The 13,773-nt window shown below is 34.6% G+C and overlaps 1 long non-coding RNA gene and 1 pseudogene across 2 annotated transcripts; both read left to right on the top strand.

Moving 5' to 3' along the window:
• The first annotated feature begins 224 nt into the window (after positions 1-224).
• On the top strand, positions 225-906 carry LOC112099583 (annotated as a pseudogene).
• Positions 907-9,984: 9,078 nt separating this feature from the next.
• LOC112097750 lies at positions 9,985-12,373 on the top strand. 2 transcript variants are annotated; one of them, XR_002905238.1, is made up of 3 exons: positions 9,985-10,446; positions 11,383-11,541; positions 12,272-12,373. It is a non-coding gene; the product is annotated as an uncharacterized LOC112097750 (long non-coding RNA). The 2 variants fall into 2 exon arrangements; XR_002905237.1 differs by lacking the exon at positions 12,272-12,373 and having other exon boundaries at positions 11,383-11,608.
• Positions 12,374-13,773: the final 1,400 nt, after the last annotated feature.

Genomic DNA, 13,773 nt, shown 5'->3' with positions numbered 1-13,773 from the left:
AAGCTTGATTGTTAAGGTTATCCTTTATGTTATGGACCTCTCTAAGTTACATTTATCGTAAGTTACAGCCGGTGATATGACTACTTGACCAATAAGCAAATGCCAGGTGAACATGACAACAATAAAATAAAACTATTTTAAGCGGTTACCAGTCGGTTACTGAAAGCTTCTATAACCAGTTGTGACAAAGGTAACGACGTCGTTTTAACCATTAGAAACACACCATGAACTTTAAGCAAAAGGAGTTTCTTCTCGTCCAACACAATCCTCCATTTATTGGGATTTTGAACTCATATCTCGAGAAAATTAGTGAGAAAGTTGGAATTTCTACCAGGATACATAGATCTGATAGTGGATGTACTCGGGGTTTGATTGAAAAGGTTGGCTTTTTAATGGGTCGAGATGTGGTATCTTTGGTATTGGAAGCATGCATCAGTTTGAGGATTTGGGAATTGGTGGAGACTTTGATAGTTCATGGGCTTGTTGATCATCCTTCATAATCGAATTTGGTTATGAGACTTGCAACAAAAAAGAGATCAGATTGGCTTTGTCTTTGTGTTTAAATATTCTCCAGATCTTGGATCGTCTGAGTTACTTTGCATTTTGAAGTACTTTCTTTGTCCACTTAAAGATGCTTATGGTAGCATGGGTAGTGTGAGGATGGAATGGGAGAGCCAAGTCTTGTTAGCTATTGAGAAGGCAAGCGATGAAAATCCATCTAGGAAGAAATTGTGTTTGGCGAAGGAGGCTTCAATACTGTTGATGGTTGCACATGATGGATTTTCAGTTTCTGAACTTTGTCTACATTATTTGTTAGCATCTTCAAACATTGATGAGGTGATGCTTTCCTCCGCAATAAGTAACTTGAATGGTATGAGCTTGATTCGGTACTTGGGAAATGGTTAAAGAAATTTGAGACGTCTCCCCAAATTGCTATCGACAATCCTTCTACTTTGTACCCTACAATTGCATCCCCCTCCCACTCTTCTCCTCTTATTTGGCTTTCGTGGCCGTTCTTTAATTCAACGGCAACAAAGCAATCAATCATCAATGGGTATATGCCAATCTCGATTCAAAATCGGAACAAAAGCTTTATACTGATATGCTTCGTTTCCAGTCGAAGTTCGATTTTATTTATCTCGATCATTTCCTCACCATTTTGAACATTTTTTTGTTTAGAATTAACCAATTTAGCCGGTTTTCCATTTGTTACTATTTTTGCATAAATTTAACAATATTCGTTGGATTCAAATGAAAAATATCTAACGGTTCAGGTTAGCTAGACTGTAAGTTACGTTAAACATAACTTAGGGATTGCCTTATGTTATTGTTGGAAGACTTCCCATCAATTTTATCCCAGCTAATGGTATTAGCAGCCAAATCAGTACTATTAGCACTATTAAACAAGCGTATTTTTATGATAAAAATTTTATGATATATATTGAACTATCACGAAAGTATTATTAAAAAAGGGTTATTTAGCGTCAACCCCTACATGTTTCGACCATTTGCGCCGTGTACCCACAAGTTTCGACCATGTGCGCCGCGCACTCATTGCCGTTAAAATAACTGTTATCTGTTACGGTGGAAGGGTAAAAATGGAAACAAATGAAGAGATATTTTAAAATCCTTTACTTTCAAGATTCGAATACGAGCTGTCATTTCAACCTCTGTGACTTCACTATTCCTTCGTCATGGCAGTGAGCTTGCTTGAAAAAGATGCTCAAGTATTGGAAATTAGAGGGAAATCAAAGATGAAGAAGAGCAAATGGCGGGAAAAGCATCCATTGTCACCCACGACACTCATATATTAAGGAGATAAAGTTATTACATTGCGTTATTCAGAAAATGCACTGAGGAAACAGAGGTTTGAGAGCTGAACAAATCACATATTCTTGAAGAAGCTTAAGTAAGTGAGAATACTTCTTCATTTAATTTTTGGTAGCTATATTGATCTGTATTTCGATTCCAGTAATTATGTTTTGTGATTTGAATCTATAGAGTTATGATTATAGATTTGATTGTATTACAGATGGTTATGGCTCAGTTCTTTTGCTATTGGATATTTGGTTTGTTGGTCATTGATTATAGCTTATTTGGAGAGTGTTGAGATGGTTGTTGATAGTTTGTTAGGCCGATGTGTGTAATCGATGAAATTAACAAGGGTTTGTTGGTTTAATAGTCTTGGTAAATGCTATGATTTAATGAATTGTGTGCGCCATAGGTTTTAAGTTTTTATGTTGATTGAGATTTATATTTATTTCATGAAAAAAAAATCTATGCATTATAAAGTAAGTACTGTCATTACAGGAATAATTGATGGAGATGATGCTACCACTATGTTTGTAACTTAAGGATAAGACACATAACCTTGGTATTGTTGATCGAGACAAATTCAGTAGGGTGTTTGTGATCAACAAAGTTATGGTGAAAGTGTATGGAAGGAAGATGTTGTTTGATGAGAGGTTTAATATGAGTATTTGGCAGCTGTGGGACTATAAGGAAGCACAGATTGACACTGATACAGACCTCATCTCGCAACTAAAAGAGCACAACCATCATCTAATCTACTACATGCAGTTATACCTTGACAAGATACCCCAAAACCATGACTCTACAGCAAAGAGAGTGTTATTTGAATCTTCTAAACCAAACTCATCTAGAGATCCAGACACCAACAGTACAGCAACCTTAAACCTCAATGATCCAATTCCGTTACCCCACATGTGTCGACAAACCCAACTGAGTTTTCAAATGAAACACTCTTGCCTGAATTAGAAGCTACAATTCCAATCATTGTCACCACCAATATCATGAAATCTTTTGTTGCACCCGATTCCATTGAATCTCAATCCAATTCACAAAAATCACCACCTCCTTCTATAACTAAGATTCAGAAAAAATTTGATGCAAACTCTGACCTATTTGAAGATTTCATGGACACATACTTCAGGTCCCCTACACAACAGCAAACAACAATTCGAACACAAACCGAGGCAGTGACCCAAACCCAAACCAGTGACACAGAGCCTACGGATAAAGTCAGTGATAATAATGGTGACAATACTTCATGTTACACTCCAGAAAGTCCATCTCAGCAGCTCCCACAAAACTTTGCTCAATCTCCAAACCTATCTCCTTTGTTGAACGATTGTCCATCCTCTCACGAAGAGACAGAAAAAGCATCTGAAGCTACCTTTACATCTCTTGACCAAAATGATATGGTTTCCTTCCTGCAAACTCAGAATCATGAATCCCAACCTATTTTTGCTTATAATCCTTTCAACAATTCATATGACCATGCTAACATACTCAATTCCAAAGCAGCAGTGGGTGTTGAAAATGACTTAAACGACAATGTTTTCAGTTTGATTGACAGTGATGAAGATCCAGAGCATCCATTGGGTGCTTTTAATGTCATTAACCCACCTACAAAGACCGTGTTGGAGCCTAAAATGCCTTGTGTTGTTTCTGATGATAGTGATGGAGATTATATCCTATCTGATTATGAAAGTGGTGATGATGATGGTGGCCTTGTTTCTGATGATAAAGGTGATAGTGATTTGGTGGTGTTTACCTATTGAAGAGATTGCATAATGTGCACACATGTTCACGAGAGTTGGACAATCCTTAATGTACTGCTGAGTTTATAGCTGTGAAGTATGAACAAACCTTTCTAGATCACCCAGACACAAAGGCTGATTTCATTATCGATGAGCTGAGAAGAATATATGGTTGTAAGGTTAACAGGTTCAAGGTGTATAGGGCAAAGAAAATGGCATTGCAAAGAGCAGGTGCAGATCATGAGTCAAGTTACAGGCTGATCAGAAGTTATGCTCAGATAATACTAAATAAGATGCCACAAGCTCTGGCCTTAGTTAGTGTTATTCGGTTCCTAGGGGAGCAGTCTCAAACTCATTTTGATAGATTTATCCTCTCATTTCCTTCACTTAGAGATGGTTTCAAAGCTGGTTGTAGACCATTCATTAGGATTGATGGCTGCCACTTGAAGGGTCCATATAAAGGTGTAATGTTGTCAGTTGTAGCACTTGATGCTAACATTGGAATATTTCCAGTTGCTGTATGTGTATGTAGTGTTGAAATCACAAGTACTTGGACATGGTTTCTAGGCCATTTAAAAACCTTTCTTGAAGATGCAAGACAGCTAACTTTCATGTGTGACAGGCAGAAAGGTATCCAGAATGCTTTGGCCCTTGAGTTCCCAAATGCTCATGTGAGGTTTTGTGTGAGACACATTCTTGCAAACTTGAAGACAAAGCATCCGCATACAAACTTCAAGGCTTATTTCTGGGCAGCTGCAAGGGCATGTAACAGAAGGGATTTTGATGTAGCAATGACTAATTTGAAGAATATAGATGAGGGTGTTTATGAGACACTAAGAAGGTTGCCACTAAAATTATGGGCTAGACATGCTTTTGACAACAGCTGCAAGAGTGACCACTGCACAAATAATATGACAGAATCTTTTAATACATGGCTTGGGGTTCAAAGAAAAGTCCCAATGTTGAATATGCTTGAATGGATGAGGAAGAACCTAATGAAGAGGCTGGTGAACAGAAGAAAAAAAGCTGAGGCTGGGAGTCTGAGATTCCAAAGAGGATCTATGATAGGATGATGAATAATCTGCAGATTGGAAGTCCTAACCCTGTAGCTCGAGCTAGTGAATGGCTATATGAAGTAGACCACAACCACATGACTTATATAGTTGATCTACAGCAACATGTATGTGATTGTGGTCATTAGCAACTATGTGGCATCCCATGCATCCATGCAATGCCGTGTATCTTTCATAGTAGAAAAGAGTTAGGATAATTCCTTAGCCCATTATTGAAGCAAGGGAGCTATTTGAGCACTTATACTGGAATGATCCACCCCATTCCAGATAAATCTTCATGGCCAATTACACCAGGTGATGAGATTTATCCTCCATTGGTGAAAAGACCTCCTGGGAGCCCAAAAATGAATAGGAGACGGGAAGCTGATGAGGTTCCTCCAGAGAAGAAGCGATATAGGATGCAATGTAAGTGTTGTAAACAATTTGGCCATAACAAGAGAGGTTGTCCCATTAACCCCTTAAATGCAAACAAACGTACAAAACATTATAAGGTCAGTGCAGTTCCTGTGATTTTTACAGTTGTCTTTATGTAACATTTGAACCTTACTTTGTACACTTGTGCCTGCCCACAGACCAATCTAAAACAGTACATGACAAAGACAGGATCAACAGCTCGAGGTATGATCTTGTAACTACTCATGTTTCTATTGTTAATATGCAATTGTTAACTCATTAGTCAATATTTCAAATGACCAAAAAAAAAATATCAGGTTTACAAGATAGGCTAGTGGATCCACTGTCAAGTGCACTTGGCAGTGGGTCCACCACTGTTATTCACATGCAGCCATATGAGCATGTGAGGACAACAGTTGAGGTTCACGAGCCTAAAGAGATGCAGCTGCCACCACGAAAGACAAATTCATGTAGGAATCAAGAAGGGCCATCAGGTACCAAGAAAATGAATCCTCAACAGATGGCAAATATTCAAGTTGATGCTCCGTGGTTGGGTGTACAAGGCAGGAAGATAATGGCAGTTGGTGGAATCAGTTTGAGGGAAAACCAGACTACTCAAAAAAAGAGTGAATTGAACAATACTAGCAAAGGGAAGGCACCAGCCTTCCCACCTTATACGGTTAGGCATTGTTTTATCATTTTAAGATTTTTTTATTAATATTATCATTAGGTAATGAAAGCATCACGTTACTTACTATGTGTTCTATTACTTATCATAATGCAGTGATTGGTGAATGTATTGGAGATATTGGCAGTAGTAACAGTACCGAGTAGTGGAGGTATATAAGCATTTTTTGACACCTTCCACAATGCCACAGTGAACCAGCTGAAGATTTTATTTTTGATTGGAAAGAAGAATGCAATGGTTAGTTTATAGCTGAAATTCTGGACTTTGTCCTTTTTGGATGTGTAATGTTATTCAGCACATGGAGCTTAAATATAAACTAATGCTTAGGTTATGTTGCCAGAGGTTTGTGGCATTATGAAAGTTGTTGGCAAAGTATATATGTAGGACTTACATATAGGTAGACCAACATTGTTGTGTAACCATACAGGTGATTAATACACCATTTCAGATGCTGCCAATGTATATTACTCCAGGATATATTTTATATTATTAACTACAATGAATATGAGCAGCTGTTACAGTTAATTTCTATGCATTTTCTAAAGCTAAGAAACCATTCTGAAAACATTTTTCATAAGTTATAGTAAATGATAGTTGCAAGAAATAATAAAATAACCATTGTGATGAATTGATACTTTTTCAGTTGATAAAGAAGGATTTCAATTGTGACAGTCCTCTGATCAAGGTCAGCCATTGTCAATTTCATAATATTGTTGTCACTGGTGTCAATACCTTGCTCTTCAAACGGGTTCATTTGTCTTGTAAATTCTGCAATCTCCTCTCTAGATGGCGTCCACCATTTAAAGAAACCACATGCAGGATCATTAGGACAACTATAGTATAATCTATTGGGATTTGGCTTAGATTCTGATATTTTAATGGCTGCCCTGACTCTACAATAGCAAACTTTGTTGTGGAACTTGAAAATTCCTCCATTGATTAAATTCTTTTTTGAGTCGGGTTTTGATTTTGATGAACTTAAAGCACCCCTGGAGCAGCTAGACATTCTTCTACTAATGTATGTGTTGACTAGGTTGTAATTTTAGTAGCTGGTGGTGCTTCAAGTGATACTTCTGGTAATGCTTCTGGTTATGCTTCTAGTTGGGCTTAATAATGACAGCTTGAAGCTCAACAATGACTGCTGTTTGTAGTAATTTAGATATGGTGGGTTTTGATAGGCATGCTGAAGATGAGGAATTGTCATGTGCAATATTTATAACTAGTGGAAGTGGAATGCCGTTATGTTACCGTTGCAAAGGAATTGTAAATCAAAGACTTGTTCTACCTATATAGCCGTTACAATGCACAGCTACAAATGCTTTACTGTAATTAGATTGTTATTTAAGGGCAAAAATGTCATCCTAATAAATATGGGCAATTTCGTCATTTTCCAAAATCACCAACGGCACAGTAACAGATAACAGTTATTTTAACGGCAATGGGTGCGCAGCGCACATAGTCGAAACTTGTGGGTGTGCGGCGCAAATGGTCGAAATGTGTGGGGGCTGATGCTAAATAACCCATTAAAAAGTAATATTTTCGTGACTAATATCTTTTTATCAAACTGTTACGATATATTCATGACTCATATATTTATGTCATTTATCATTGATAGAAACATGTCATGTTCTATTTTTATTTTTTTAATCATTTATAAAACTTGGTGGGCATCAATCACGAGTTCAAACGACATCGTTTTTAAATAGATTTATTTTACCAAAATGCCATTAATAAAAAAATTTTACTTTGTAATTATTATAAAAAAAAAAGGTTAAACAATGTCGTTTAAGCATTATAGTTTAAAAGATCCAAACTTTCAACACTTAAAAAAATTAAATGTTTCGTATGTTTTCTTTTCACATAGCAAATAAGCAGCCCTAACCCTTACGGGGTTTTTAATTAAATACCCTTTAATAGTTTCAAAATTATTTAAATACCCCCTCCCTTTTTGGTTTTCATGAATACCCTAACAAATGTGAGCAAAGTCAGAAATACCCTTAATGAATGCATCAAATTCACTCAATGAATTGTCTTCATATTTCTTTCCTCATTTCTTTCACCCAAATCTATTTTTGCTGCCGATTCTTTCAAAATCTCTTAGAATCTCTCAAAATCTCTCATAACTTCTTACACAAATACAATTATGTATTCATTTCTTTAACACCCACTCTTTCTTTAAAGGTGCATTGCTTATTAAACAACCCAATAAGGTATGTTAATGTTGTTGGGTTTTAAATTTTTTAATTTTTAGGAAAATTTAGAAATTTTCCTCACATTACAATGTTTTATTTTCACCATTTTTTCTTATACATAGAAATATATGCAATGTAGGTTGTTTAATTATTTTTTTCAGCAATATAACTTATTTATGGCGAAAATGTTTCGAGTCGTGCATTCTTTTGATACCGTGTACGTCATATAGTTAGTCATGTAGGTCGTGTAAGTAATATAGTCGTATAAGTCGTGTAGGTCATGTAAGAAATATAGTCATGTAGGTCATGTAAGAAATATAGTCGTGTAGGTCATATAAGAAATATAGTCGTGTAAGTCGTGTAAGTAATATAGTCGTGTAGGTCATGTAGGTCGTGTAGTTACTTGTATATGAAATTTAATATTATTGTTTTTATTGTATCATCAGATATGGTTTTGGTACGTGTGCATATTGTCTTTAATGGTGAATGGATTGAGCAAAATGACGAGTATAAGTTCAAAGGTTTAAAGGCTAAAGGGATAATGATACCACGATCGACAACATATGCCGAATTGGTGGAGAAGATAGCTGAAGTTATTAATATAGATACTTCGGAATTCGAAATCACAATGAAGTTCAAACTTAAGACATCTGATCCTATGCCACCAGTTACAATTCAAACCAATGATGATGTGGAATTTTTTTAGATTCCAATTTAATTTCACTTCTTTTTTTTAATAATTTTCATTGACATTTTCTGCATAGCAGCAAATATAAATTCTTAGCACAAATTAAGTCTTTAAAGAACTAAATTAATCTAATGATTAATGGAAAAATTCGTGTAATTTTAAAGTCGTAATTAAACATATTACAACCATTTAAAAAGTTTTTTTTTTATCTTCAAAGTGCTTTCTTCCTCTGGCCAAGCATACAAGCATACATGAGGAATGCCTGTGTATAATTAATCCTTTAAGAAAAAAAATATCAACTATAGAAAATTAATGTAATGTTATACACATAAGAACACCATTCGCAATGATAAAATATTTCCACTCATAACTAGACATATCATGACTTAACATGGCTTATAATTGGAAATTAAGAATCTCTCTAACTAATGACATTTCACCAGGTAAATGTATATGCACCATTCCAATTTATTGTGAGCCTAATTAAACTAAATGTAATGTGTAGATTCTATTGACAAAAAACAAAATGTGGAATTGAAGGTCGTGTAATTGTGTAATACAAGAAGATCGTGTAATTGTATAATACATGAAGATCGTATAAACATGCAATACATGAAGGTCCTGTAAACGTGTAATATATGAAGGTCGTGTAATCGTGCAATACATGAAGATCGTGTAATCGTGCAATACATGAAGGTCATGTAATACACAACCTTGAATCTTACATAACCTTACACGACTAAATCTTGTGTTACATAACAAAATTATAATCAGCACAATCCATTAATTTTTCACAATTTGCATGCAGCAAAACAACTAGATATTTGTTTTCGAACATGTTATGAGAGACCCACAACTAATTAATCTATTTTTTCAATATAAAACCCTAACTTTTTGTTTTTTTCCCTTGAATATTAACAAGAAAACTAATTACATGGAATTACTTGTTTCAACTAGTTACATTCTGACAATTTTACAGTAAATGATCAACTCTTTCCGGCGATTATGTAGTGACGAACTATGCTTCACTTTCTCAGTTATGGCAGCTTCCCCTTCTCAGGCTTAGTTTGCTCGTGTTGAAGTTCGATTTACCATGTATGGAGAATGAATGTTTGTTTCGGTAGAGGTGATGCCGGTGAGGGAATTGTAGTGTTTATTTGTTTGAGTTTGATAATGGAGGGAATTGCAGCAAATGAGTGTTTGTTTGCTTCAGTGGAGAAGGGAGAGGAGCTGTCCGTTGAGTTGAAATATTTTAAAATGAGGATAGCTTAGTAATTTCCTATCAGTTTTTAAAGGATATCGATGAAAATTTTGGCAAAAACAGATTTTAGGGTATTGAGATAATTTTTGAAGTATAGAGGTGTACCGGGCGCAATTGGCACAACCCTTACTAACAACACAGCCCTAACTCAGTCTCAGCCAAAGAAAATGAAACATTCACAGCCGCCATCACCTCAGCCTCTCACTCAACTCATAGCACTCAACCTTCCACTTAAATCAACTGTCATTATTCGATTGGAAAAACTTCAGGCCATGCGAAGTCCCATGGAAGCGGTGGTAGTGCCCATGTGTGGCGGGATGCCGCGAATCGAGATCCACGACCCGCACAAACTCGATGGCTGGTAGCAGCAACTCCCGCAGCTTCTGGGCAGTGGTGGCGGTCAGATTTTGAAGGGGTTGTTGTGAGGAGTAAAATTGAGGTGGTGGTGAAGAGAGGTCTGGTGCAACCGTGGTAAGGGTGAATGGGGAGCTTGAAGCGGGTGGTCAATTTACTCCATTTCCTTTTTAACCTCCAAGTTACATTGGTGTAAATGGGTTGCGCCCTCTTGCATACTCTTTATTGGCCCAGGTAACAAATCTTTATTTTGCATTTGTGTTCTTTTATTGTTGATTCTATCTTGCTTTTTGCATAAAAAAGGGAAAATTTCTCTAATTAATCACAATGACAAGAAACTCCCGAATTATTTTGAAGTTTTCTATAAGGTAATGTTGAAACTTGGCTGTTCAATTTCCCAAAATCGTTTCAGTTTTGAAAAAATCCACCGCTCATGTGCTCTGGTACAGAAGGTAAAGATGAAAATAACTTGTTTGATTTTGAAAATTAAATCCGTTGCTCCTTATTATTCCTTCATTTATTGGCTTTTTCCATTTATTATGCATAGTTAACAATGGAAATTGATCTCTCAATGCCTTGGGTTTTGACCTAACTAAAATTTGGGTTCTTTAAAATCGAAGGTCGAGGTTAATTTTGCTGATTTTGGATGATGAATTTATCACTGACAAATCAAATTGATTGAGTTTAGATAAACGAATATGCCATTTTATGGTGTCTTTGCTCTCTTTGAAGTTTATAGCAAATTCTTGTAATTTTAGGTTCAAATATGTGCATGGTGAAAAATTAAGTTAATTGATTGTTTTAATGGATTTGCATGACCAGTTTTTGCACAATATTATGTTCAATTATGCCAATTTCTTAAGCTCCCGTGAATGACTTTGCACGACTCCAAGCTTCGGAAATGGTTAGTTTTTAATATAAGCGTTAGTGGAAATTTCATAAGTGCTTAACAAATACTAATGAAAGTACTTTTTAACTTTTATGTTTTAAGTATAGTGGCATGTGGATGTTGTGAGTAATATCTTTCATGGAATTTTATTAAATGTTGCAACAAGTATAGATTTTATTAATTGTTGTGCATAATAACTTCCATGAAATTTTATTTTTGCATCTGAACTTTAGGTAACTTTTAATATACTATTTTTGTTCTTATTTGTGTTAAATTGACAGTGGCTGAAGAATTCAGGTTTCAAGATTCAGCTAGGCTCAAGGCTGTGTCATAACCTGTAGTGATATGTATCACAACACAAGGAGTTACAAATGAAGCATTGTCTCATATCGAGACAGTAACGGGTGCTGGTGTGTAACTTATTGTTGCTTATACTATTGGTTAGTGCTTTTTGCAAGTGTAATTTGTTTTAGTAGTAAATTTTTTTATTATTGTGATAGTACTATCTTCTAGATTATGTTAGCTTAGAAAAAGTAATTTAGGAGGCAGGAGCTAGCTACAACTATCACTTCTAGCAATTCTGTTAAATGTTATTACTTTTGTTATTCATCTTGTGTTTTTTTAAAATGCTTGAATGATAGTTATCTGCATTATAAAGAGAATTAAAAATATAGAATAGTGTTATTTGGATTTAACTTATTGAGTTTTTGGATGCCTATTTATTGTAACTTCAAACTAAATTTTATTTTGTTATTTTGGATTTTCTAAGTGCTTGTTAATGGATTTTTGTGTTTTATTTTTTTTGTTAATCTCAATGTATTGTAAAACAGGTCTATAACATGGGGGTTTTATTTGATTATATAATTCTTGATTATCTTTTATTTGCTCTTTTTCAACTATTGAAAACAATTTTGTTGTAAGGTTTTCTGTGTTTTGGTAGTTACAAGACTTAGATATTTGAAGATAAGTATTTTAGCTAGTTATGGTGTTTTTCTGAGCTTTCAATTTTCTTGGATCTGTTTATTAATGCATAAGTTATTAGGTTTGGTCAATAGTTATTTGCAAGGCAATAATACTTTGGGGCTGATGCTTATAGAAGATAACTTTTTATCCATTTATCTACCTCTGGAATTCTTTAATTTTATAACCCATGATTATCTTCAAATACAGATCTTTTATCAATCAATTTATTAGAGACCACTGTTGTGGGGCTTGTGGGACTTGCTCACAAAGATGGTGGGGGTGATGTTTTGAAGAGGCATTATTCCCAGTAATGGCAGCTAATTGGTTTCAAATTGTTTTTTTTTTCCTTTGTATTTGTTGGGAAGGATTGTATATCCAAATAAGAAATATTTTGTTTATAAATTATGCCAAAATTTGAAATTACTTATGGCTTTTTTATATTAATTTTAAATTCACATTCTTTTATAGTATTGATTTTAATATATATACCTATGAAATTATTTTTTTTTTTAATTTGGAAAAATTAAATTGAAATATAGTTTATAAAACATATTTATATAATTCAAAATTAAAATTTAATTAAATATAAATAATGAAATAAATTAATAATGGAATAGTAAAAAAAATATGAATATCAGCTAAATCTTGGAATCCCGACAAAATTCATTCAAGATTTTAGGATCCCACCAAATTTATTCATGTTATTATCTTATGACATATATTAGTCATGAATGGAAGTGTTTATGACAAATATTAGTCATACGTGAAATTTTTTCACCAAAACAATTATGACAGAATCGTGATAGATAATATGTCATATATAAAATGATATATAAAATCAGTCATCTTATTTTCTTGACATCGGAATCAATGATGGTTGCTCAACCGTCATGCAACATGATAGATGACGGGTAATACATGTCATAAAAGCCATTTTTTCTAGTAGTGTAGCATTGTCAACATCCATATTCCTAGCATTTACATTATCTCCCATGCCTAGTCCCGATTATGCATGCTTAATTGAATCTTTAACATGTGTTTCCAAGTCATCATTCGGACCATCAGAGTCAGGGTGATGAGAATTCATTTAAACATCAATCCTTGCATTATTAGGTAACTCGGGTTTAGAATGTTTGATAAGAATATCAATGATCTTGTTATCTCTATTAACCGGAGGCCACGATCATGACCTTCCCCTGAAAGTCTCCTCATTATCAAAATTAAATGAAAAAGAAAATGGCTAAAGGAAACAACTGTCACCTAAGACTCCTCTCTAAATCCTGAAGCTTAACAGGTTCATTACCTCCCCATTGAGTAAGCTTAATAATAAGAGTATTCATGCACAAGGCACCAAATGCTAAAGTGTGTTAAAATGTTGGAGTTTTCATTGATAAACAATTTCTTTAAAGCCGTATAATATTTCTAAATATGTTCATGAAATATGGATAATTGTTTAACTTTAATCGGAAAATCATTCCTAGTGAAATTCTGTTAAAATCGTGATTCTAGAAGGAAAGGGTGAACTGTTAACTTTGAAACGGTTAACCGATAATTTCCAGAGAGCGATAAATCCTTAAGCTTGAACCGGTTAGTAAAAACGGATAAGGCTAGTGTGTTTTGCAAGTTACTTGAATTAAACGGTGAACTGTTTATATCAAACGGTTAACCGATAATGTCCAGAAAGGAATTTTGTGCTAACCTTGAACCGT

Source organism: Citrus clementina, unplaced genomic scaffold, assembly GCF_000493195.1.
Source record: "Citrus clementina cultivar Clemenules unplaced genomic scaffold, Citrus_clementina_v1.0 scaffold_9, whole genome shotgun sequence".
Taxonomy (NCBI): Eukaryota; Viridiplantae; Streptophyta; class Magnoliopsida; order Sapindales; family Rutaceae; genus Citrus; species Citrus x clementina.
Note: the sequence above shows the minus strand (reverse complement) of the source record. Positions and strands in the feature narration are given on the sequence as shown.